At 47.2% G+C, this 27498-nt stretch overlaps 1 protein-coding gene across 4 annotated transcripts in view; it reads right to left on the bottom strand.

Moving 5' to 3' along the window:
• Positions 1-20549, bottom strand: part of RHBDF1 (rhomboid 5 homolog 1) — a 96536-nt gene extending 75987 nt beyond the window's left edge. For 2 of the 4 annotated variants that reach the window (XM_034783925.1, XM_034783923.1), the window contains exon 1: positions 20339-20548. The gene's annotated coding sequence lies outside the window, so the exon portion shown is untranslated. Of the gene's footprint in view, positions 1-4215; positions 4347-20338 lie in introns of all 4 variants that reach the window. The other 2 variants (XM_034783924.1, XM_034783926.1) reach the window with 2 other exon arrangements.
• Between the last annotated feature and the right edge of the window lie 6949 nt (positions 20550-27498).

Here is a 27498-nt window from a genome sequence, read left to right on the forward strand (position 1 = left end):
ACTTTGTGTGTATAGCACCCACCACAATCGACCCAATGTCAGTTATAATGCAAATAATAAAATTATAATAATAATCCCCATTCATAAATGTTACATGCTGTGACAATGTCTTCCCACACCTTCTCTTTTACAGTAACACGAGTAAAGATCTTCAAGTGATCTATCTGTACTTGAAGTTCTACAATACTATCTTCCAATGTATTTGTGGTTCATCAAATGAATATTTTCTTCATCAAATTCAAGAATTTTTAAACCCATGGACTCAAGTCTTAGGTTCCACTGAATCACAGCAGAACAGCAAAGCCTGTGAAGTAGTAAAGACCAGTATCCAGTGTGACTTCAGATAATATTTTTAAGAAATGTGACGGAAGCATGCTTACCAATCAGCAACTTGGGAGTCTCTAGACAGTGGGGGCAATGGGGAAATGAGAAGGGAAGGGGACATGGGAATTTCTGCATATAGTATTCTCAGAGTGCAGATACCTCCCATAATTAGCAATTCCTTTACCTCTCTCATTCTTCCAGATGGGCTGTCCAGTGCTGAAAATCTCCCCAACTGTAAGGAGATATATGTCTCAATTTCACCCTATACCATCAATATATCAGTATCCTACAGCAGTGGTTCTCAACCAGGGGTATGCGTACCTCTGGGGGTATGTAGGGAATCAGCGTTTCTCAACCTGGAGGTTGCAGCCCCCAGGAGGGTCACGGGAGGGGCTTAGGGGGATTGCAAGTGCAGGGCCGGCATTAGGGGGTGGCAAGCAGGGCAATTGCCAGGGCCCCCATGCCACAGGTGGCCCCGTGAAGCTAAGTTACATGCTCCAGCCCCGCTGCCTGGGTCTCAGGGTTCAGACAAGGCTCACAAGTGAAAAATAGGCTCAAGTATCACACTGAAAGGTAAGTACAATATTTATATTTCAATCAATTTATTTTATAATTATATGGTAAAAATGAGAAAGTAAGCAATTTTTTAGTAATAGTGTGCTGTGACACTTGTATTTTTATGTCTGATTTTGTAAGCAAGTAGTTTTTAAGTGAGGTGAAACTTGTGGTATGCAAGACAAGTCAGACTACTGAAAGGGGTACTGTAGTCTGGAAACCACTGTCCTACAGGATGTGAGACGAAGGCCTGGTCTACACTAACCCCCCAATTCGAACTAAGGTACGCAACTTCAACTACGTGAATAATGTAGCTGAAGTCGACGTACCTTAGTTCGAACTTACCGCGGTCCAGACGCGGCAGGCAGGCTCCCCCGTCGACTCCGCGTACTCCTCGCGCCGAGCAGGATTACTGGAGTCAACAGGAAGCACTTCTGGGTTCGATTTATCACGTCCAGACAAGACGCGATAAATCGAACCCAGAAGTTCGATTGCCTGCCGCCGAACCAGCGCGTAAGTATAGACAAGCCCGAAGAAACTAACAATCCCTGATCACAGCCTCAGAAATTTTCACTAATAGCTATTCAGAGAGTTAAAAAACATATGCAACATTAACAACTGTAAGAAGACTGAGTGAGGTCATAAATCTCAAAAGGTTAAGAATAACCCCCCGGCCAGAGGGGGGGGGCAATGGGCAATACCTGGTTTATTTGTTCACACAGGAATGATCTGAAGGTAGCAGCTCTACATTTAAATCATTCAGCATGAATGACAGACTGACAGACTCACTGATAAAGCAACAGACTGATACGCTCAGCATCACTACTGCTCGAGATGTTCAGCAAGAGAATGCATTACTACTGACAAGGTACACTTCCCCAAGAACTCACTCCTATACATTCAGATAAACAATAGCACCACCTATCAATTCCACTACTACTTCAGTTAGGCTCTCTCTACACCGTGCACCTTACAACGGTTGTTGCAGCCATGCCATTGTAAGGTGCACTCTGTAGCCAATGTATTGCCGGGAGAGAGCCTCCCAGTGACAAAATAAAACCACCTCTAACGAGGGGCAGTAGCTTCATCGCTGGGAACACGGCTCCCACAGACAAAGCACTATCCACCCCAGCGCTTTTCGTCATTAAAACTTTTGTCGTGGGGGGGGGGTCACACTGTTGAACGACAAAATCTTTAACGACGAAACTGTCAGTGTAGACAGAGCCTTAGAAGCACACTCAAGTTCTGCAAGTTTGAACTAACTAAGTTTTGAACCCGTTGTTGGCTACAACAACACTACAGTTTGGTCCCAGGGTATTATAGAGACAAGGTGGGTGAGGCAATATCTTTTATTGGACCAACTTCTCTTGGTGAGAGAGACAAGTTTTCAAGCTTACACAGAGTTCTTCTTCAAGTCTGGGAACTTACATTTTAAAACATTATTTTCAAAAGACAGTTAGGAAAAGGAGGGAAGAGCTATAACAGAATCAGCCTCCTCAGAGAAAAAGCCACTTAGCCACCTAGATTCACATAAAGAATTCTCTCTCATGCCAGTCCCCAAAGGAAGAATCACACAGCCATGATGATACTGGCAAACTAGTCCAACTACAGTCCTCCTGCACTCTTCACGTGGGTAGTTTCATTTCCTTCTCAAAAGCTGCAAGTCTCCTCAGTTCCATTATGAGGTTTTCATAAAAAATCTTGTATCATCTCTTAATTCATTGAAAATAATCTAATACCCTTTAACCATCACTGAGTGTTAAAGCTATTTTCCCTATTAAAATTAAGCCCCTTTGTTGGTTAATTATTTTTTCCTGAACTGATTTGGATTTTCTTTATCACATTTATTATTCAAAAGGATTCACTGGATGAAGAATTTCAACGTCTGGGTTGCCCATAAACTATTCTCTGTAGCTAGTCATTTTGCTATCAATGGCACATGAGCACAGTTTCCTGAACGCTCACAAAGAGTAATATGACTCCTCCAATCAGCACAAATTGAAATATTCAGAAACATATTTGCAAATTTATTTTGTTCCTCTCTACCCAGATCTCTTTTGTCAATGTCAGTATGATTGCTGCTTTCACACGGGCCTCAGCCAATCCTGCCAAACAACTAAATTAATGCTGGACCAAAAGAAAGCAGCAAACACCACAGCAATCAAAAACATCCTAACAGGTTCCACATGTAGGAATCACTTAGGGGCAAATACAGTGAAGGTGCAACTCCCACTGACTCCACCATAAATACCATAGTTTCATAATTCCATTATACCACAGCTGAACTTGGTCCTTAGCAATGAGAAAGTTCACATCAGCGCACAGAGTGGATGGGAAACTAAGGCATTTCCTCTCTTGACCATGCCGTAGTAAGAGTGTCAAAACCTAAGCCATTCAGACACAGGGCACTTGGTATCAGTACCAGCAGATTGTTTGCAGTCGGCGAATTTGGGGGGGATCTCATCCTCAACAAGATGCCCAAAGGGCATCATAAATATCTGTTAGAATCCAATAGACTGGGTTCTTCCTGCTGCTAATGGCTGTCCTTTTGTCACGAACCAGTCGATCTTAGAGGATCTCCCCAGACTCATGCCACTCCCGGGCAGGGGTCTCCCTCCACATGCTGCTCCTGCCTGCAAGCACTGCCCCCACAGCTCCCATTGGCCGGGAACGGGAAGCTGTGGCCAATGGGAGCTGCGGGGGCGGTGCTTGCAGAAAGGGGCAGCACACACGGAGCCATATGCCACCTGCCCCTCCCAGGGGCCACAGGGACACGTTGGTCCCTTATGGGAGCAGCACGGGGCCGGGGTAGGTCAGAAGCCTGCCTTAGTAGCAGCCACGCTCCACCGCCAACCAGGAGCCGCCAGAGGTAAGTGCTGCCCAGGGGGAGACCGCACCCCAACCTCCAGCCCTGAGCTCCCTCCTGGAGACAGCACCCCAAATCCCCTCCTGCACCCCAAGCCCCAGCCCTGAGCCCCCTCCTGGAGCCAGCACTCCCATCCCCTCCTGCACCCCAAAACTCTACCCCAGCCCTGACCCCCCTTCCAGAGCCAACATCCCGTACCCCCTTCTGCACCCCAACCCCAGCCCTGACCCCCTCATAGGCTGCACTCCACACCCCAACACTCTGCCCCAGCCCAGAGCCCCCTCCCACGCTGCGAACCCCTCGGCCCCAGCCCAGAACCCACACCCCCTCCCAAACCCCTACCCCAGCCCGGTGAAAGTGAGTGAGGGTGGGGGAGAGCAAGTGATGGAGGGGGGGGATGGAGTGAGTAGGGCGGGGCTCTGGGGAAGGGGCAGGGCTCAGGGAAGGGGCGGGGTAGATCCTGGGTTTACCTTAAAGTCAAAAATTGATCTTGGGCATAAAAGAGTTGGAGACCACTGCTCTAGATTGTAAGCTCTTGGAAGAGGGACCATCTCTCGCTATGCGTCTGTACAGCTCGAAGCACAGGTACCTCTAGGCGCAACTGGAATACAAGTAATAATTAGGGCTGTCAAGCGATTATGGCACTGTTAAGCAATAATAGAATACTATTTATTTAACTATTTTTGGATGTTTTCTACATTTTCAAATATATTGATTTCAATTACAACACAGTGTACAGTGCTCACTTTATAATTATTTTTTATTACAAGTATTTGCACTGTAAAAAACAAAAGAAATAGTATTTTTCAATTCACTTAATACAAGTACTGTAGTTCAATCTCTTTATCATGAAAGTTTAACTTACAAATATAGAATTATGTACAAAAAATGCATTCAAAAATAAAACAATGTAAAATTTTAGAGCCTTCAAGTCCACTCAGTCCTACTTCTTGTTCAGCCAATCATTCAGACCAACAAGTTTGTTTACATTTGCAGGAGATAATGCTGCCCGCTTATTTACGTCACCTGAAAGTAAGAACAGGTGTTCTTATGGCACTGTTGTAGCCGGCGTCGCAAGATATTTATGTGCTAGATGTGCTAAAGATTCATATGTCTCTTCATGCGTCAACCACCATTCCAGGGGACATGCGTCCATACTGATGATGGGTTCTGCTCGATAACAATCCAAAGTAGTTCAGACCGACACGTGTTCATTTTCATTATCTGAGTCAGATGCCACCAGTAAAAGGTTGATTTTCTCTTTTGGTGGTTCGGGTTCTGTAGTTTCCGCATCGGAGTGTTGCTCTTTTAAGACTTCTGAAAGCATGCGCCACACCTCGTCCCCCTCAGATTTTGGAAGGCACTTCAGATTCTTAAATCTTGGACCGAGTGCCATAGCTATCTTTAGAAATCTCACATTGGTCCCCTCTCTGCGTTTTGTCAAATCTGCAGTGAAAGTGTTCTTAAAACGAATAACATGTGCTGGGTCATCATCCGAGACTGCTATAACATGAAATATATGGCAGAATGTGGGTAAAACAGAGCAGGGGTCATACAATTCTCCCCCGAGGTCAGTCACAAATTTAATTAACGCATTATTTTTTTAATGAGCGTCATCAGCATGGAAGCATGTCCTCTGGAATAGTGGCCGAAGCATGAAGGGGCATACGAATGTTTAGCATATCTGGCACGTAAGGAAGCATGAAGGGACATATTAATCTTTAGCGCATTTGGCACGTAAATATCTTGTGACGCTGCCTACAAAAGTGCAATGCAAATACCTGTTCTCACTTTCTGGTGACATTGTAAATAAGAAGAGGGAAGCATTATCTCCTGTAAATGTAAACAAACTTGTTTGTCTTAGCGATTGGCTGAACAAGAAGTAGGACTGAGTGGACTTGTAGGCTCTGAAGTTTTACATTGTTTTGTTTTTGAGTGGTTATGTTAAAAAAAAAATCTACATTTGTAAGTTGCACTTTCACAACAAAGAGATTGCACTCCAGTACTTGTATGAGGTGAATTGAAAAATACTATTTTTTTATCATTTTTACAGTGCAAATATTTATAATAAAAATAATATACACTTTGATTTCAATTACAACACAGAATACAATATATATGAAAATGTAGAAAAATATCCAAAATATTTAAGAAATTTCAATTGGTATTCCATTGTTTAACAGTGAGATTAAAACTGTGATTAATCGCGATTAATTTTTTTAATCACGATTAATTTGAGTTAATTGCGTGAGTTAACTGCGATTAATCAACAGCCCTAGTAATAATTTGCGGGACCAGCCTGCTAGCAAATTAATTCTGAGTTATTGAAAATAACTGACCACGAAACCAAAATGAATTGTCCGTTTCAGCTATGAGGATGGAAACAGAGGGTGCAAGGAGCTTTTCTGCTTAGGCTTCCAAGTACAATAACGCCTCCAAGCCAGCACCCACCCAGTACTAACCCCCAGAATGGGGGCAGGGCTGGGCCATGTGGAATTTGGAGAGAGGGGTCATTGGGAAAGGACGCTGCAGTGACCCCTTTCCTCCTGTAGCACTGGAAGACTTTTCCTGACAGGGACACAGTGTGCTCCCAGAGCTTCCACCACAGCAGTGTGGCTCAGCAATTCACACAATGCAGACAGAACTACAGGTGCCAGCATCCAATGTTCCTTCTCCACCTGTGGATTCTCCACAATAACAGTTATGCACATACAGCACTGAGCAGCTCCCTACAGTGAGAAAGCCTGAGGTAAAAGTTCCTGACCCTATGGTTTGCCAAGATGGGGATAGAGTTGGGCTTAGGGCTATCCCCCTCTGCAGATTTACAGCTACAGGGAAATTAATGCAGTCCCTACCTTTGAGAAAAAGTGAAGGACGTGGAATGCAGCCTTTGGGTGCAGGATTTTGTGGCATTCCCACATGCCAGAGGAACTGTGCTGGAACACAGCATGGGCTGGTGATGGCTGTGAGAATCATGAGCTCACCTAGACCATGATTAGTGTTGGGGTCTGTGAGAACAGAAACATCTGTGCTCACTCTCCATGTGGGATCCCACAACCACTGGACAAGGATGCTGTCTCAAAGGGAAAATCCTAGAGCAGGCTGCTTCATAGGGTGAAAATAGAGAGATTCAAATGAGTCAGAGATAGACATTTAAAAAGTTTATTAGATAATATTTGAAAAATAAACGATACAGAAAATTTGAAGTGTCAGTCATTGGCCATTGGGGGTAACATACAGCATATAGGGAGATGTTAGTATTTTGGTGTTGGGCAGCACACATAATATATACAGACTGCAATGTCCCCAATGGGGGGGGGTAAACGGTGGACAGGATCATCATACAGCCGACAAGTGGTGAGGGTCCATCACTCATACAGAAAGTAGAGACAGTCATGGGTATAAGTAAGTGGGCTGGGTAATGGGGATGGGGTGACCCTCACGTGGTGGGATTCAGTTAGGTTCGGTGGGTTCAGGGGATAAAGTCCAGCAGGGGGGGTTTATAGGTCTCTTCCTCCTTGTGGGTGCACGAGATCTCCCCGGCTCATTCCCAGTATTGGCGGTGGCCGGTGATGTGCTCTGTGTAGATGTCCCGAGACCAACGAATAGTGTCCGAGACCATTAGGCATCTCATGAGCCACGCGTAATGACGGCCTATCCCACAGGTCCTCAGCACGCGTTCATTACATGGGTCCCAGGCACCCAGGGCCCCAACGAGCAGAGCGTCGGTGTGCACCTCGTAGCCCTTTGTCCACAGGATGTCAGCCAGGGGGGCGTACTTTTCGAGCTTGCGGGCTCGGGCTTCACGGAAGGCCGGGGTCCTGTTCTCGAATGGAATCGTTACGTCGACCAGGATGATCTTTTTTCCAACCTCGTCCGTGATGACGATGTCTGGGCGCAGCGGGCTGTCGGTGCCTGGGACGGCACGGTTGACGGTGACCTCTCCCAGGCGCGGGTCGATGGCCTTCACTAGGTGGTCCTGGAGGGCGTTGTGGCGCAGCTGCCAGGCTCTGGCATGGGGCTTGCAGCAGCATAGGACGTGGGGCAGGGTTTCGGCGACGTACCCGCACTTCCTGCAGCGTTTGTCCCAGATCCCGTGGCGGATGGCTCCATTGAGGGGGACGCAATTCAGCCGGGCGCGGTGTATGAACCGCCAGTTGGCGAACCGGGTGAAGCTGCCCGTGGGGAGGAAGTGTGCTACAACCTTGACTCTTCCCAGTGAGCTTGTGGATTGATCCCAAACAGAGTAACAAACGGTGTTGGCCGAGACCCCTGCAGGCTGTCACCATCTCTGCTGAACAAGCAGGATGGGAAAGAGGAACTGGCTGAGCTGCTCTGTCATATTGTCTGTATCAGACAGTCCGCACCAAGCAGGCTGTGTTCACATTGTGCAGAAACTCAGCTTGTCTAAGGAGGGTCAAACATCAGCTAATTATAGCTCAGCATGAAGCCCAGAATAAACTACCCTATCATGCTACACTCAGCAAGACCTAGCCCCAGGCCCTGCCTGCCCCCAGGGAGAATGTGCTAGGACTGCTAGTCACTGCCCGGGGCTGGAATGCAGAGACAAAGGACTATGGACCCTAAACAAAGTTTATTTTTCTGCCTTGTGATAAAGCCCATCATAGAACATTGTGACACAGCTCACGTCAAAACATTTGCACCAGACGTCTCCAGTCTCATGAAGCCTACAAGACGCCAAACATGTCACTTACATGGCGTCTTAAGAGGAAAATTGCCTCCTAATTTTGACAGAGGGCCGTGCAATGCCAGAGTCAGTGCCAAGCCAGCCGCAGGGGAATTAGTTTACAGCTTTCACTTGAGGGTTTACCCAGAATTCCCATGGTAGGGGGAGTGTGGTCATTTCTGGAGAATGCAGTGGGCCTGATTCAGCACTGCCCAATGCCCCTTTGTGCCATCTACCTGGAGCAACAGAGCCACAGACTAGGTGTGAGGACCATACCTGACCCTCAGGAACATGTCCAGGCAAGGGGCCTCTGTGCTTAAAGCCCTGCATGGATACAAAATTTGTATCCACATCTGATCCGCAAACATGGTCCGCGGATATAAATCAGATATCCGCAGATTTGCAGGGCTCTAGATATAAAATGTGGATCTGCATCCATCCCACGATCTGCAAACACAATCTGCGGATATCTGCAGATTTGCAGGGTTCTATCTATGCTCCAGTGCCTCCGCTGCCAGGGAGGGGGGTTCCCCAGTGGGGCAGAGGTAACTGAAGGAAGGAAGAAGGCAGAGTGAGGGTGGAATGGCACATGGCCAGAGTAGTACTACACCCCAGATTCTGCAACCAGCAGGGGCAAAAATTGGGACAGCCCCTGAACGAGGAGGCTCAAGCTGTCTTATGGCTTTAAACAGGAATTAAGGGAGAGAGAGAGAGAGAGAGAGAGAGAGAGAGAGACCAGTCTGTCTCTCCTCTTCAGTACTCAGAAATCTAGGGCTGAGAGCACACAGCAAACTCACAGTGACCAGGGCTATTCTCAGGTGTGATCCCCTGAATGTTCAATACACATGTCAAATCATGGAGGTAAGAGCACCTCTCCCTACGCTTGGGGCAAACAGAGCTGAGGCAAAGTGCACAACTCTGAGCTGCAGGAAACAGAAAAACAAAACGAAATGCAAATAAGGAAAGTGAGAAAAAGAGGAACAAAGGGAGAACAAGTTACAGGAGCAGCTCCAGGAGCAAAACCCTAACCCTAAAGAAAGGAACGCCTCCTCAGATATTGGGACTTGGCTCCTAACATTCAGAGCTGTTGGGTAGCACAGCAGACTACTCAGCACCCATCACCCAGAGATTCCAGACTGGTCCACGAGAGTAGTGAACGCTGCAGTCAGGGATGGGACAGATGCTGGGGCCAGTCCCAATGATCCAAATGGTCTGTTTTCTTACCCCCCTGCTGATGAGTTCATTTTGTCAGTAGAATGTCTGACCAAAAGCTTCTCTCTCTCTCCTCATCTTCGGCTATCACTCAATGAGAGGATGATGTCTGCCAAGGGGATTCACCGGTGGGTTTTTAAGTGGCTGCGGAGCCCAATTTTCCCACAGAAGCGACAGGTGTAATCTTGAAGGGGACAGTTGTTGGCTGGAGTGTTGTGCCCTTTCTTTCCTCCTTTGTTGCTTCTCTGTCTCATGAGCACATCTGTTCCCCTCAAAGTGAGCTGTGGCTTGGTGTATGGTGTGGCATCACTATGTTCTGTTCTGCACCGAGTCCTCCCAGTTTGTTGGGTTGATGCTTCCCTTTTTAAGGTGTACTTCCAGTATGTCTTTGAAGAGCTTCTGCTGCCCTCCGTGAGCACTTCTTCCTTGACTTAACTGAGAGAAGAATGCTCGCTTCAGGAGGAGTATGTCAGGCATACAGACACAGTGACCAGCCCAGCAGAGTTGGTGTTTCATGACCTGCGCTTCTATACTAGTGATGTTGGCTGCAGAGAGAACACTGATGTTAGTGCATCGGTCTTCCCAGCTGATCCTGAGAATCCTCCTGCGGCAGCACTGTTGGAACCACTCCAGCTGCTTGAGATGTCGTCTATAGGTTACCCAGGTCTCACACCCATAGAGAAGAGTGGGGATGACAACTGCCTTGTAAACCAAGATCTTGGTGCCTGTTTGCAGATCTCTATAATTGAAGACTCGTTTGAGTAGTCTTTCAAAGGATGGGCTGGCACAGTGGATCCTGTATTCAATTTCTATGTCAATGTTGGCTGTTTGGGAGAGTGGCTGCCATGGTATGGAAAATGGTCCACATTTTCCAGGGGTTGTCTGCTGATGGTGATTTGTGGAGTACGAAGAGTAGTTTGTGCAGGTGAAGGCTGGTAGAGTAGCTTGTTTTCCCCCCAATGTTGAGAGAGAGACCCAGGCTGTGACAGGCATCTGCAAAAAGGTTTAGGGTACTTTGCAGGTCATCCTCTGTGTTTACAAGAATGACGCATCATCTGCATACTGAATCAGTGATGCCAATTCTCATGAGCTTAGATTTTGTTTGGAGATGTTGGAGATTGAGGAGTTGACCATCCATACCATACTCAATCCTGATTCCATCAGGAAGGCGGTCACGGATGAGAATCAGAATCACGGCAGGGTAAATGGAGAAGAGTGTTGGAGCAATGACACAGCCCTGCTTGACACCAGTGCAAATGATGAATGGTTCGGTCTCTGAGCCGTTGCACAGAACAGTGGCAGTCATCCCATCATGGAATAGTCTGATGACGGAATGAATTTCTGTGAACAGCCAAACCTACCATAGAGCACCTTTCTTAGAGCATCATGACTGATAGAGTCAAAGGCCTTGGTTAGATCAATGAATGCTATGAACAGTTCCTAGTGTTGCTTTCTGCACTTCTCCTGAATCTATTGTGCCACGGAGATCATGTCAGTTGTGCCTCAGGATGGCCTGAAGCCACACTGTGATTCAGGGAGGAGTTCCTTGGCAAGGGGGAGAAGGCGGTGTAGTAGGATCCAGGCAAGGATCTTCCCTACGATGGAGAGGAGGGCAATACCTCTGTAGTTCCCACTCAAAGATTTATCCCCTTTCTTGAATATTGTAACAATATTGGCGTTCTTAAAAGTCAGGTGGAATTTCTTCACAAGTCCAGATTTTGTCGAGGAGTTTGCAAAGTTTGTGCTGGAGCATTATTCCACCAGCTTTAAAAACCTCAACTGGGATGCCGCCTGGGCCTGGTGTCTTGTGATTTTTTCGTCTGGGTGATGGCACGCCAGACTTCCTCAGAAGATGAGGGATCAGCAAGGTGTTCCACTGCCGAGCATTGTGGAATAAACTTGATGGTGTCTTCAGAGACCATGGATTCACAGTTTAGTAGGCTTTCAAAGTGCTCCTTCCAGTGTTGTTTAATAGCCGCATTGTCCTTGAGGAGGGTGGAGCCATCCTAGGAACCTAAGGGGGTTGGGCCTTTGGAGCTCGGCCCATATATAGCTTTTGTTGCTTGAAAGAAGCTTCTCATGTCATCCTGGTCTATGAAACCCTGGATCTCAGAGGCCTTCTCTTACCACTTCTTATTTTTGATGTCAGATAGCCTCCTTTGAACTTCGGCTTTGAGCAGGTGATAAGCCTTGTGTTTTCATTGATTAGAAGAATCATTTTGCCAGTTAGAGAATGCAGTTCTTTTCTGTTGAATTAATGCTAGGATTTCCTTGTTGTTTTCGTCAAGCCAGTTTTGGTGCCGAGGAGTGGAATATCCTATAGTTTCAGCACATGCACTGTGAATGATATTTTTAAGTTGATCCCAGTACTCTTGAATGTCAATGATGTTATCAGGCAAGTTAAAGAGTTTCTCAGAGAGATGTTGTTGGAATGTCTTGCAGCTGGCTTGGTCTTGAAATGCTTTGACATTGTACCGCTTTCGCTTAGCCTTTGGGTGTTTGCGGTGTGGTGGAGTGAGCTGCAGGTACATGACTGATCTTACTAATCAATGGTCTGTCCAACAGTGATCCGTACCTCTCATGACTCATGTTATATGGACATCGGTGTAATCTCAAGGTCTGACTATAACAAAGTCAAGGAGATGCCAGTGTTTGGACCAAGGATGTTTCCAGGTGGTCTTCAATTTGTTACTCTGCCTAAAGATGATATTTATGATGAGCCAGTCATGCTCCACACGTTTGCTGAGGAGGAGAATACCATTGGGTTTTACATTTCCCACCCCTTCTTTGCCTATTGTGCTGCTCCAGAATTGGGAGTCCCATCCAACTCTGGCATTGAAATCTCCCAGGAGGATGGGTTTGTCTGCCTTAGGTGTGGCTGTGAGGACTGCAGCAAGAGCACCATAAAATTGCTCCTTGTTGTCTCTCATATCAAGTGTTGGGGTGTATGCACTGATGGCTGTGGCATATTGGTTGTTGCTGAGCTTGAGCCAAAGAGTCATGAGACGTTCGTTGACCCCCACAGGAAGCTCCAATAGCTGACTGGTGATCTTATTTTTGATGACAAAGCCAATCCCATAAATACGTCTCTCTTCAGGTGGCTTTCGTTTCCAAAGAAGGTGCAGCCACCTCCATCCTCTTTTAATTGGCACTCATCGGCCCAGCGGGTCTTACGAAGGGCTGCAATGTCAATGTTGAGCCTTGCCAGTTCTCTAGCAATTATGGCAGTTCTTCTTTCTGGCATTCACTGTGCTGAGAGTCCATAAGGGTGCAGACCTTACAGGTGGAGAAATTCATTGTCTCATCTCTCGTTTCAGCCGCGGAGTTGAGTGATCCCACTGGATGCAGCCATCCAGTCAGAAAAGTGAGAGACAGCCTATGTTTGGGGCACCTTTTCTAGCACCCTCCCCATCTAGGGTGAGCAGAGGGGATCCCGAAAAGGCCTGCTCAGTCACAGCCGCTGCTGCTGAAATGCACTTCCGTCTCACTGCTGCCACCTGCGTGCAAATTTGTGATTTAAGACTCCCAGAAATCACTGCTCCTGTCTTCACCACCACCCATCCGTCACTGCAGGGCTTTGTGCGGGTGTGAGCCCTTTGGTATAGCCATATAGTACTAAAAGGTCCTCTATATGCCCCTGATCCACCGTTGGGGTCTTGTGAAGTTTGGACCGCAGTTAGTCAGGAGCCTTGCCTCAGACCTGCTCGCTAAGGGGGACCCTACCAGAAGCATGAAAGCTCCGGACGATGTACCTCTGAGGGTCTTTAGCCCACACAAGCCTCTCCATCACGACACGGTTGCGGTCCATCAGAGAGGACCCAAAGCTAATACCCTGATGTTTTACTGACCGAAAGCTAATACCCTGATGTTTGCATACACCCTGGAGGCCTGTCCTACACTAAGCACAAGCTCACGCTCATTTTGGTCAGGTTTGAACCTGATTCCAGCTAACACCACAGGACTCTGCATGCCAAGTGTTTTCAAGCAAGGATGAAGCTAGCATGGTGTTAGCACGGTCTGTCATGCTGCATTCACAGGGAGCACTTAACAGAGCCAGTCCCTGACAAGTTCAGCTCTGTGTTTAACACAGATGCCAGAAGGTTTGCAATAGGCAAAAGGTTCTTCCCATGTCTTAGCCTAACTGTGTTTGAAAATATGGTAACAAGACCCTCTCAAATCCTCAGCTGTGCCGGACACAATGAGATGGGTGGGACATAGAAGTGGCTGAACATCATCCTTGCAGCTCCCCATGGGGCCAATTCAGTCCTTGGCACAACTCAGAGCAGCTTCAGGGCTGCTGTAAGGTGCGCCTAGCTAGTGGTCCCTTTGGGTCAGTCTGGAAGCTGGGACATGCTGGAGAGCAGCAGCACTCTAGCCACACCCTCTTTCCCTCAGCAAAAAAAAGTTCCCCACATCATGAGCCAGGAAAGTGATTCTCTACAACAACGTCCAATTATATCAGCTTTCCGTTGCCAGAGTAGAACAAATCAGCTGGAAGGGGCCCCTAAAGTGACCAGGGCCCTACAAGTCAATATTTCAATGCTGGGGAGAAATGCCAACCAATACTAATAGGGTCGAATATCCGCTGTCCCTATCCGTGGGGGTAACTCCCACTAACCCTATCGGGGTTTATGCCCTCTCAATGCTGGGGACTGCTGGGGTTAACTCCTAATACCCTAATAGGACGCAATTACCCCTTGGTGGGATGGACATGACAAGGACAAGGAGGACAAGCGAGGCCCCATCCTCTGGGGCCTCTTTATGCCAATACCACTATCTCCTTCTGTGCACAAGGAAGAAAGAACAGCTAGTCGGGAAGAGTCTGTTCTCCCTCTGAAGGCACCAAGGCAGAAGCAATCCCTTCAGAGAGGAGAAGAGCCTATGACTGAGGCACCATGTCTGCAGCCCATAACTCACAGGACCAAGGCATGGAATGGACGTACATGTTGGGGAACTGGTGCCTGCTCCACACACAACCAATACTCTGCCCTGATTCCAGCAGCAACTGACCCCAATTATGGGCCTGCCTTGCACAGAGCGAGACATTCCTGAGATCTGGGCAGCTCCCAGCTACACATGAAACCAGAAAAGCCAGTTTGTATTCAAATTTCTTGCAAGTGTATTGCTTTAAAAAGCTTCTCAAGCAAAGTCCCAGAGCAGGACTAGCTGTGTGGGTGCTGCTTTTCGCTCAACATTGCACAGCACTGATCAGCCTTCATTTACAGAAGCTCACCAAGAAGAGAGCACCACTAATACATGGTGATGTGCAGAGCAACTGCCCTTTGAGGGAACTGTGGCAGAACCAGGATGAGGGAGATAAAAGGGCAGATTCTGTCCCCCACTCCAAACTCTACAGGGCAGCTATATGCTATGACACATTGACATTAAAGGGTGATGCAAGGGGCCAAGGAAGAATTCCCCCCAGCCCAGACTGAGTATACAGGCTTTGCAAGTCATCCTATGCTGCCCCTTTGCAGGCTACAATGTAGGCGGTGTGCTGGGAGCAGCCCCTAAAGGATTCTGGGCTGCCCAGCAGCTCACAATTAGCCTGAGACAGGCTGCCATAGGTTACAGCAGCTAGAGAGACAGTGTGTTATAACGTATTGGACTAGGACTCAAGAAACCTGAGTTCTATTCCCAGCTCACTTTCTATGGATGTGGTGCCATGGCCAGTCTGGGGTGACCGCTCACTTTCTGAGAGTGTGATGCCATCTCTGGTTGGGTCAGAGGTGCTAATTTTCTGGGGGCATGGTGCCATGGATAAGAGGGGTTCTACCATTCAGATAACCTTATAGGAGTCACAACAATCTATCCTTTTCTTGCCCATGCTTAGTTCATAAGAGACTTCACCTCCCTGCGTCCCATTTTGTTCCCTGCCCATTACATATGGATATTTTTTCCTTTACTGCAGAAATGCAGCTCTTTCCTCTCAGAGGAAATAAGCAGCCAGGGGGACAAAAACAGGAAGAAAGGAATCAACTTCCTGCTTGCCTTGGAGACATCCCTGATCAACTCAGTGTACACCAACACTAAGCAGTGCAAACTGGCTGGGGAATCAGCAGCCAATGCCAAGGCTTATACTGGGAATGCCCCTGGTCTTCCTGGCCCTGGCCAGTACTCATTAATACAGAAATACTCATATACTTCACACTATGTAATGAAAAAAAATTAGCCAATAAATATTAGGGCTGTCAATCGCAGTTAACTCACACAATTAACTCAAAAAAATTAATCGTAATTAATTGCAGTTTTAATCGCACTGTTAAACAATAGAATATCAACTGAAATTTATTAAATATTTTGGATGTTTTTCTACATTTTCAAATATATTGATTTCAGTTACAATACAGAATACAAAGTGTATAGTGCTCACTTTATATTATTTTTATTACAAATATTTGCACTGTAAAAATGATAAACAAAAAAACAGTATTTTTCAATTCACCTCATACAAGTATCGTAGTGCAATCTCTTTATTGTGAAAGCACACCTTACAAATGTAGGTTTTTCGGTTATATAACTGCACTCAAAAACAAAACGATGTAAAAAACGTTACAGCGTACAAGTACACTCAGTCCTACTTCTTGTTCAGCCAATGGCTAAGAGAAACAAGTTTGTTTTACATTTACGGGAGATAATGCTGCCCGCTTCTTATTTACAAGATCACCTGAAACTGAGAACAGACATTCACCTGGCACTTTTTTAGCTGGCGTTGCAAGATATTTAAGTAACAGATATGCTAAAAAATTGTATGCCCCTTCAAGCTTTGACCACCATTCCAGAGGACATGCTTGCATGCTGATGACACTAGTTAAAAAATAATGCGTTAATTAAATTTGTGACTGAACTCCTTGGGAGAGAATTGTATGTCTCCTACTGTTTTTTACCCTCACTCTGCCATATATTTCATGTTATAGCAGTCTCAGATGATGACCCACCATGTTGTTTGTTTTAAGAACACTTTCACCGCAGATATGACAAAACGCAAAGAAGGTACTAATGTGACATTTCTAAAGATAGCTACAGCACTCGGTCCAAGATTTAAGAATCCGAAGTGTCTTCCAAAATCTGAGGGGGACGAGGTGTGGAACATGCTTTCAGAAGTCTTAAAAGAGCAACACTACGATGCTGAAACTAAACGACCAAAAAAAAAGAAAAATCAACATTCTGCTGGTGGCATCCGACTCAGATGATGAAAATGAACATGCATTGGGCTGTACTGCTTTGGATCATTATCGAGCAGAACCCATCATCAGCATGGATTCATGTCCTCTGGAATGGTGATTTAAGCATGAAGGGAAATATGAATCTTTAACGCATCTGGAACGTAAATATCTTGCAACACCAGCTACAATAATGCCATGCAAACGCCTGTTCTCACTCTCAAGTGACATCGTAAACAAGAAAGGGGAGCATTATCTCCTGCAAATGTAAACAAACTTGTTTGTCTGAGCGACTGGCTGAACAAGAAGTAGGACCGAGGGGACTCGTTCGCTCTTAAAGTTTTCCATTGCATTCAAAAATAAAACAGTTATTTTTGCAAGTTACATAATTCTATATTTGTAAATTCAAGTTTCATGATAAACAGATTGCACTACAGTACTTGTATTAAGTGAATTGAAAAAATACTATTTTTACAGTGCAAATAGTCATAATAAAAAGTAAAGTGAGCACTGTACACTTTGTATTCTGTGTTGTAATAGAAATCAATATATTTGAAAATGTGGAAAACATCCAAAAATATTTATATAAATAGTATTCTATTATTGTTTAATTGCATGATTAATCGTGATTAATTTTTTTAATCACTTGACAGCCCTAACAAGGTCGCAACAACTTCTCACACAGTTCTTTCCCACTCGCCTCACACAATCCTCGCTTCTACAAATCTCGCATTATTAGGGTTACAGCTAGCCTGACTTTTGCTCACAGAAGAGACTGTATGCATTGCAATCCCCTTCAAATCCCTGTCAGTTCTTGCTCTACTTCCACACCACAGAAGGCCCCACTTGCATGCTGTGCGTCCAGCAGCTGGGGCAGAGAAGGTAGAGTAGCTATCGACTCCAGGAGCATGAAGGGAGTAGACATCAAAGAAGGGGAAGAATTATTTAGGATTATGCACTGGGAACAACCAGCTGTAATGGGGATACGAATCTTCAGACTGGACATCAGGGAAACTTCCTGACACGGAGAAATATCAAGCTGTGGAGTCGGCTCCCCAAGGAAAGGCTGGAGGTCCCTTTGCTTGACTACTTAGACTTACTTTGGAAATTTTCTGCCTAATGGGGGATGATAGCATGCCATGGATTCTGCCCCACACAGTATATTTTGCCCTTCACCAGACTCAGGCAGGTTAGTGCAAATTAATTTCTCATGACTCCCATGTCCCAAGGCCACGAGCATGCATCTAGGGGACTTACACATTTGAGTGCCGTTAGCTGTGTGCCATTTGTGTAGAGTGCCAGTAGCATGAAAATATTCTCATCTCAATGATATTGTCTGCAATCTATGGAGAGAAACAGTGCAAGGACTGGACTAGTGAGCTGATGGGGCCTTTCTCACTCACGTTTCAGTGACAATGAGAATATTATCAATAGCCAAGGGCTCCTCAAGGCTGCTGTCCGAGCAGCCAGGCTGCATTTGGTAACAAACACGTTTCTTCCTGAATCCAAGATCCATCTGAAGATCTTAGGCTCCATCCTCAGCTAGACTGAGTTTACACTTGCCACCCCGAGGAGAACAGGGAAAGGGGGTGACTCAAAACTATCTTTCTGCCTCCCTAGTCCTGGGCTGGCTAAAGGCCAAGATAGCTCCCAGTGTAACTTAGAGCAGCCTCAGGTGTCTGTGCTTCAAGCTATGGGCTCCACCAAGCCCTGTGTCAGGCGTTATCCTCAGCTGCCTTGTAGAGCAGTTAGCAGAAAGGATGCGGATTGAGCCTTTTCCTTCCTGAGCGTGGTCCATGAGGCAGAGTGAGGAGCTGGACTGCCCTTGTGACACCCCCACATACTAGTGGGGATTACGTTGCGAGGCAGAGCTGTTGCTGGTACTGGGCCAGCAGGGCCTGTGACAGGAAGAGAAAACAAGGAGCCAGCAGGGGACAGGTCCTCTGAGTAGGACCATTGAAGCTCCCTAACTATCCCAGCTTCTGCCCAAGCAGATCCCAATATGCACCCAGTGAACTGAACCTGTTTGAAAGGTAGAGTCCCAAGGGATGCACATGTGCATGCAGGATGAGACAGATTTTTGAGGGGAGGATGTCTTAGCACAGAGCCAGGTTACTGCCTGCTGATCACTTGCCTTGAAACCCCACAACATATCCATGAGTCACTAAGCAGGACGGACACTAACTCCAGCCCAAGTGTGCAGTCCAGGCTTGCTCACAGCTACACTCAGGCACTCCTGGGAACAGGGGCTGCCTGCCATCTCTCACACTAGTGTCCACCAGGGGCTCTTGCCAGCTGAGGGAGATGTACTAGACTAATCCCACCAAAACTATTTGGGGGATGCGCACATCACAGTATAGAATCTGTTGAGATTTCCCAATTGAGCCCTTCCCCACAACTGTGAACATGTCCGGGAACTGTCATACATCCCCTCCTCTCTCCAGGCCAAATTCCAAATAAAAGAACGTTACTGGCTGCACCCAGGAGCAGATCTACAGCCTTAGTGCAACTGCAAACTCCAGCACTCCCAAGTGTGGGTCCCACTCCCACAGCAAGTAGCAAAGGACCTTAATGCCTGAATTCACTTCTCCCACCATCCTGCTCCAGTCAGTGCTTTCCACACGGAATTTGCTTCACCACCACCACCTCACTTTCCTCTGGGATCATCCCCAGGGCCCAAGAGGAAATGAAGCCAGACTCGATGCCTGCAACAAGTATCAACCATTGAATTTCCATCTCCAGGCTGCGTGGCTGGACAGACCCCGGGCCTGCTAGGGCTCAGGCTCCGCTCTCAGCGCACCAGATCCCAGCCCAAGCTGTTTACCCGGTTTTAGGTTACAAAGAGCGGTGGGCTCAGCTGCCTTCTGACTCTGTCGGATCAGTAACGGTTTGGCGGCAGTAACTCGACTCTGGCTCTCGGGCCCGGCCTTTGGGGTTACAAACTCACACGTACATCAGCACCGTCCCGTCCCCCAGCCCGGACAGCCTGCACCCCACCCCGCGGACGGGAGCGCCCAGTCCCTCAGCGACCCAGGAGACTCCGGTCTCTAGGCCAAGCCAAGCCGGAGCTGAGTGCTGAGGGAGCTCGCCCCACCCGAGGGCGCGGGGCCCGCGAGCAGCCGCCTGCCCCACACAGCCCCCAGGGAACCCGCCAGCCGGGGGCTCCCGGGCGGGGTGCGGCGCCGTCTCGGGCCGCCCTCCCGGCAGGTGGCCGGCAGCAGAGCCCGCAGCTCACGTGCGCGCCAGGCCGAGGGGCGGCGGTGGCGAGCCCTACCCTCGCTGGAGCCGGGCTGAGGCGGCTCCTCGGGGCAGCACCGAGCCCGGCGCCCGAACGGCTGCCCACCTGGCGAAGCTGGGTCCGGGGCTGTTGCCGTGCCGAGGCGCCTCTCCCTCCCTGGGCCCAGCGGCCGGCCCGCGGCCGCACCCCCTGCACCCCTCCGAGGGCCCCGGGGCCGCTCCCCCGCGGCGGCGCCCGCCCGGCCCCCAGCGCCGGCCCCCGCCCGGCATCCAGCGCCAGGCAGCCACACTCACCGGGCAGCCGTCTGGGCTCCGCGCGGGGCCCGCCCGGCAGCGAGCGATAGATCCAGCGATCGGGCCGCCCCGGTGCGGCTAAGGGGCCCCCGCTCGCAAACTCGCCCAGAGCAGGCAGCGCAGACTCCGCCCCCGTGCCAGGGGCCGGCCGGCCGGCAACGCCATTCACAGCCCGAGCATGCAAATCGGAGCTGCGAGCCGAGCCGCGCCGCGCTCAGCAGCCGGCGCCCGGCAAAGGAACTGCTGCGTGCGCCCGCGGCTCCGCCACGCACCCCCGTGCCCTTCCCGCTGGGGTGGTGGCCGCCCGCCCGCCGGCCGCGGCGCGCTATCTGCGCTGAGTCACGGCGCAGGAATGCTGCTGGTGGCGGTGCGGGACAGCTGCCCCCCCTGAGCCCAACGGAAGCGGCTCAGCCGGGCAGCCCCTCACACAGCCAGGGAGATGCCCCCTGCCTTCAGCCGGCCGTTCCGGTAGACCGTGGGGAACTCCCGGTCCAGAAATGTCCACACTTGCGGTTATTCCGGAACAGTTGCTCCACTTCAGCTTCACACCCTCATTTAGTACAGAGTAACTTTCATTGTGCAGGCAAGCCTTAAATAGTCCCGGTGCTCCCTTCTCCTCTTGCCCTTGCCCAGTGTTATTCCACCCTATGCCTTGGAGATCTGCCCAGTGTACCCCCTACAAGACCTCTGCGTATGGTGTACCCCCCGTTGAGAACCACTAGACTAGAGGATGCGAAATGTGCCCCAGGACCAGAAGATGTGAAAGGTCCAGAGGTAGCAAATTCTCCTGGGTAAGTAAAGGCCATCCTTACACAGTGGTAACTGCTACTGTTGGGAAAATGTGCCAGTTGCAGTTCGTGCCACTACACTGGCAGTGCTTCAAAAAGCCCTGTATAGCTTTAGAGAAGGGGCACTGAGCTCAGTGAGGAGTTTCATCAACGACTGTTCTTATTACATCAGTGCACTTAGCAATTCGGATTAACCCAAGCCTCATCCCTTGATTTTGGGGGAGCAGCTATCATTCAGTCCTTTCACAGATCCTGCTGATCTCTATACCTAATATGCATTGTCTTTTGAGCTTCTACCACTCAAGCTAAATTACCACTACCACTCAAGCTAAACTTTTACATCAAGAGGCTTTTACGTCCAAGAGGCTTATTCCCTGTGGACAACTCAGTCAGGGGCTTTGTTACACTCGTCTGTGCTGTAACTAACCATTAGACCAGGCTCTACTCTCAGAGCCAAGGAAAGAACCCAGGAATACCCAGCATTCTAGTGCTAGTTCACAAATAGCTGTGTAACCTGCAGATAAAGTGATGCTGAAGCTGGTATGGGCTGCTTCTCATCCAGGACAAAAATATGTTTTCCCTCATCCCACCTGAACAACCTGAGTTCCAATACTGCTCAAGAAGTATATGCAAATTAGTGTGAGGCCCTTGGGAAAACTGTTTAAATCATTTTGTATTGCAAAATACTGTACTAAGAGATGAATGTGGATGTTGTGTCTGTTTTAGTGTTGCATATTTAGGGTTTGTGTTTCGATTAATGGGAGCTGCCCCTTTCAGCATGGGGTGAGACACACAAGGGTTGTGTGAAAGAGGCCACACACAGTGTGGGGGACATGTTGCTTGTGTGAACTTGGAAGAGGTCAGAACTAGATTTAATAAACTTATCTTCTCAGAAAATAACCTCCCTCTTGAGGGTGTCTTATTAGCACTTATAGGCGCTGGATTCCTCAGGATGATACTAATAGGCTTCAGTGCCTTTTCCCTGTAGGTCAGCAGTCCAAAAGCAGCCCAGTTAAGCTGGAATTAAGTTGTTCCTCTCTAATGGGCATTTGGTGGCCTTGATGCAAGATAAATTTGGGATGAGAGTATCTCATCTCCAGCTCCCACATGACACTCTTACCCCCACACTTTGAACTAATTGGCAGAGAGGCCAAGAACTGGAATGGCCACAGAGACTGACTTATCCCATAACCTAGGCTGGCAGGGTAGTGAGTGGGGGAAGCTCACCCTAGTACTGCTCTGTAAATAAATTGACGGTTTCATTCACCAGAGCTGCCCTTTTCACCTTTAAGAAATCCACACCATTTTTTAAAATGTGTATTTACTATTACATGCAAATTATTCCATTTTATAATGTGAATGAATGTCACATGGAGTTGCACAAAATTTGGCAGCTATGTCCTTCACACTCTGTTTCATAGTTGTCTTATTTCCAATTCTCCAGCCTCTGTTACCTGCCCACTGTTCTCCACCCCTCAGCTCTTCATATTCTGGGGTCCTTGTTTTTCTTCCCTCCATTTCTTGGCACTTCATGAACACTTTCTCTACTCGCCCTATGCTAGCCCTGCCATTAGCCTACCCTCTGGTCCCAATTTTCCAGCACTATGCTATTTTTTTCCCTCTTGTTTTAAATTTATACCATTTTTATTCTGGATTTCTCCCACCCCACCTTCAGAATTGCTGCCTTGTTTGCAGCATTACTGCTTCCTGCTTTTCACCTTAATGATCTGAATTACAAAATGCAGTTGAGAAAGGAGGAGTGTGGGGGCTGCCCAGGAACTACACTCCCAAGGAAGAATTAGCTCATCTGCACCACACCCACCCCAACACATTCCTACTCACACCCATATCAACAGGGAAATCAGTGAATACTCTGAGAGTGCTTAAAAGAGAGCCCTGCAGAGAATGACTATCTGTCTATCCACAGCCCCTCTCATTGGTCATGGTGTGAGCACAGCAATAGCCTCGGCTGTTAGTTGCTGCTGCAGAGGGCTGGGCTTACTCAAGGCACAGACTGACCATTCTCAAAGCTCCTTTCTACTGAAGCAATTCAACAATTGCAGATTATTTCCAGATGCTCCAACCACACAAACCAGGCAAAAAAATTGTCCAGTAACAGAAATAAGAGATAAATCCACAAGTCCCTTCAGCACCTCCCAAAAGAGCAATTTGGAGCCAGCATGTGGTTCAGAGACACTGCTGCTCTTTATTAGCCTCCACCCACCAGCACATGGAATTTTAATATGAGACAAATAATTTTCTTTCACTGAAAGATTATCTTCACCCTCGTACATTCTCATAGTGTACACTACACTCCCCATCACCGCTGCCCAGCAGGCTCTCACCATGTACAATTACATTTTCCCTGTCCCTTTCACAGACCAGTATGCTGCAACTTTAAGTGAACTAGTTCATGCCAGTTTGTGGATATCTCTGATGAGATGATTTAAGACCAAGCTCTGCAAACATTAGTTGGACCAGTCCTGGAGAAACACCTGTAGATAACTGGTAGCTCAATTGGTGGTGTTAGCAATGGCTGCTTGCTCTGTCCCCTTTCTAGTCTCTCTGAGCATACTTCTCCTACTCTGTGAATGGAATGGACCCAAGCGCATTGCTCTGTACTAACATTCACAGAGTAGGAGAATCACAAGATCCCACCCTGAAACAGGTAAGAGCAAGAGGCCAAACACCTGAGGTGAGGAGAGATCTATATAAACCGCTACCAAAAAAGAACACTCCACTGCACATATGTCTCCCCCTTTGGAGAGGATAAGAGAACAAACAACACGTGACATGTTAGTCATATTGCTTAATGCACTACTGAAAGGTGTTCATGTGCTGTGGGGCTGAGCATGGCACAAGAACCTGTATAGAATAGAACAGAATATATCAGGTATCTCGTGGTCCTGAAAGGCAGATCATTCCCAGGGCTTTCCTTCTAAGTTAGCTGTTTGCAAACAGTCTTGATTAAATTTGATTAGAACATTCTATTTTTCCATTGGCCAGAGAATAACAAATGGCATGAGAATGCAGAATTGATGATGTGCTTTGTGTGGAGCAAAATAATGTGGTTAACATTTCTCTCCTTTAGGAATTCTTTACATTCCATTGATGTGGACTGAGGTCCATTGTCAGAATGTAGTTGTTCTGGACTCTGCTGAAAATTAAGAACTAGATAACTTTTGAAATTGAAAGTTACTTGTGACCATTTGCCAAAGTAATCAGTTACAGCAATAGTATAATGGCATGTTTGCCACTGGTGCTGTCTCCCGCGGTCCTACTATATCAGTAGCAACTTGCTCTCATGAGAATCAGGTAAAGGAACTATGCAATGGTGTCGTGTGATAAAGCTGTTTAGATTTGCATATGGCAAATAATATAGGATATTGTAGCATTCTTGGCTTGGAAGTCCTTCCCTCACTAGTAGTATCTATCAATCAATCAGAGTAGTTTCTGAGTACCTCCCAATAAAGAAACAAAAATAACAATTTTCCTTCCCAGCATTTGGAGGACAGAGCTTGATTAATGTATTTATTTGATTTATTTTGTTGGATTTTATGTGTGTATAAAAATTACTGAAGGAAAGCAAAGGTGAAGAAAGAGGCTTTGCATTTAATGCTGAATGTTGTGAGGCCTGATGTCTCTCATTGCAGGAGATGGCTCCACAGTCTAAGTCCAGCTCCTGTGAAAGTGACATCTTCTGAATTCCTGACCCCTTGCTCTTGGCTGACAGTTTAATTATTCCAATGGGACATAGCTGTCATGGTCATGGAGGGAGCAGCATCTCTCAGTGCCCACATCCTGCTTTGAACATGAGGGCAGAGACCTTGAATGGGGTTCTATGCACTGAGCAGTCAGTGCAGAAGATTGGAGCGCCTCAGTGATGCAATCATAGTGACATGTCTTGCTGAGCAGACAGCTGTTGTTTGGTACCATCTGGGGATTTTTCAGGGTGTCTGGCTTTTCTAATTCTGAAAGGAACTCAGCACAGTAATGGGTATGGTATAAAGACTGGACTAAACTAGAATAGAGAGGCAGAGGACAGTATATGACTATAAGTATCTCTGTATTAGTTGCATATTTTGATCTGTATCCAAAATGTGATTTAGGTGCTTCATTTCTAAAATGGTGTATTAGGCCTTGTCTATACTAGGAAATACTGCCAGTACAGTTACACTGATATAACTAACTGGCAAAACCCTTTAATGTGGATGCAGTTATGTTAATATAAAATTGCTTATACTGATGTAGCCTATGTCATTTCAGATTACTGGCATAGATTATGCCTGTATAACCTTTCTACACTAGAGGGGTTGACAGCATAGCTATGTTGGTAAAAAAATCACTCCCTTAACTGTTATAGCTATGCCAGTAAAAATGTTAGGTGTAGACAAGGTCTTAGTCTGACAAAAGGGAGCGAACACCCCCCCACACACACACACATACCGCTGCTTAGACAGTTTAAACAACCTCACTTACAGAGGAGACACAGCCCACAGGCTCATGATTACAACCTGCTAAGACTGAATAAGTCCAATCACCAACACAAGAAAGCAGCCATCACAGGGGCATCCTCTGCTGGAGGCTCTTGCAGGCACCATGAGAGGCATCATGAGAGTTCACACCTGGGCCCTGAAACAAAGAAAAAGATTGAACAAAGTGGTCGTGGACTCCCTCTGGAACAGCAAGGCCTCTCTTCTACTTAAGAGATACTCAGGCCTTGTCTACCCAGGAAAGATATTTTGGTATAACATAGGATGTGAATTCAAAGTGAAATAGTTATATCAGAATAACCTACTGTGTAGACACTCTTATTCTGGTGTGAATGCCCTTTTTTGGTTTAGTTTATGTCACTTGGGGAGGGATTTAACTAAACAAAAACAAAAACACTCTTGTGCCAGATGGGAGATTATACCTGTATACAATGCCCTGACTATAAGAACCGAGACCTTGAACTCGATTCAGTATTTTATGGGTAGACAGTGGAGGATGAGTGTGCTCTGCTTGCAGTAGCGAGTGTTGCTGACATGCACTGCAGCATTCTGTGCTAGTTGGAATTTTCTAGGTGCTGAAGCCTTCATGACCAGATATATTGCATTGCTGTAATCCACCTGAGAGGTGACAAAGGTGTGAATAACTGAGGCTGGGTCATTGTACACAAAGAATGGGGTCTTTTGCTCGGATTCAACTTCAGCTAGCTGTTCTTCATCCATGAGCTGATCTTCTCCTCCAAGCCATCTTGGTGGTAATGATATGGTCATATCTGGTGAAGAATAGGTAGAACTATGCGTCATCTGCATATTTCTGGCACTTGAATTCATGTCATCTGACCAGTTCATCTGTGGGCTTCATGTAGATTGTTGAATAGAGAGAGACTCAATCTTTGTGGGATTCTACAAGTGAGTGGTCTAGTGATAGAAGAGCAGTTTCCTGTCACTACTCATTCGCTGGGTCCCGTCAGGAAGGACTCAACCCATTTTAGTGCATTACCCTTGGGATCTGCCACCTCTCAGTCAAGACAGCAACCAGTCTCATGGTTGACAATGTTGAATGCTGCAGATGGGTCCAGCAGAGTAAGAATGGATGTCTGCCCCCTGTCAGGAGGGGATCATTCATCAATGCCACTAATGCAGTTTTAGTTCCATGACTGGCATATTAGGCTGCAGCAGCCCTGAAACAGAGTGGTGTTATTCCCAGCAGGTCTAACTTCCATCCCCTTCACTTTGCTTTCTTTTCAAGAGCTATGAACAGTGTATACTGGCCTGGGGGTTACCAATAACAAAACAGCTCTTTCAACACTGAATACATTGATTTAAGGACAAGCAATGCAGAGAAAACATAATAAAACAATCAAGGGTCTAGAGCAGGGGTGGCCAGACTGTGGCTTGTGAGCCACATGCGGCTATTTTACTGTTAAAGTGCAGCTCATAAGCCCCCCCGATCCCCCATTCTCCACCTACTAGGCTGGCGGGGTGGGGGGAGCTCAGGACCTCTGCCTTGCAGTGGGGTGTGGGATAGAGACTTCTGTCCAGTGGGGAGGAAGAGTCTCAGAGCTCCCAGCAGGTGTGCTCCGGCTGAGGCTCTCGAATTTCTGAAGATTGCTGTATGCTGCTCAGAGGGCCAGTAAACTTGGCCACCCCGGTCTAGAGGCATGTTGCTTTTCCCAAAGGATTCCCATTTTCCACATAGAGATCTCTGAGAGGTTCCAAAGTCTTTCAGACCCTTCTGTAAGGGTTTGTGTGCTTGGTTAACAGGTCATTAATTAAAATGTTAAAAAGTATTGGATGCAAGACAAACCCCTTTGGTACTCCAGTAGATAAGTATTCACAGTTTGACAGTGAAGCATTGATAACTACTTTGAGTACAGTCTTT

Source organism: Trachemys scripta, chromosome 10, assembly GCF_013100865.1.
Source record: "Trachemys scripta elegans isolate TJP31775 chromosome 10, CAS_Tse_1.0, whole genome shotgun sequence".
Lineage (NCBI taxonomy): Eukaryota > Metazoa > Chordata > Testudines > Emydidae > Trachemys > Trachemys scripta.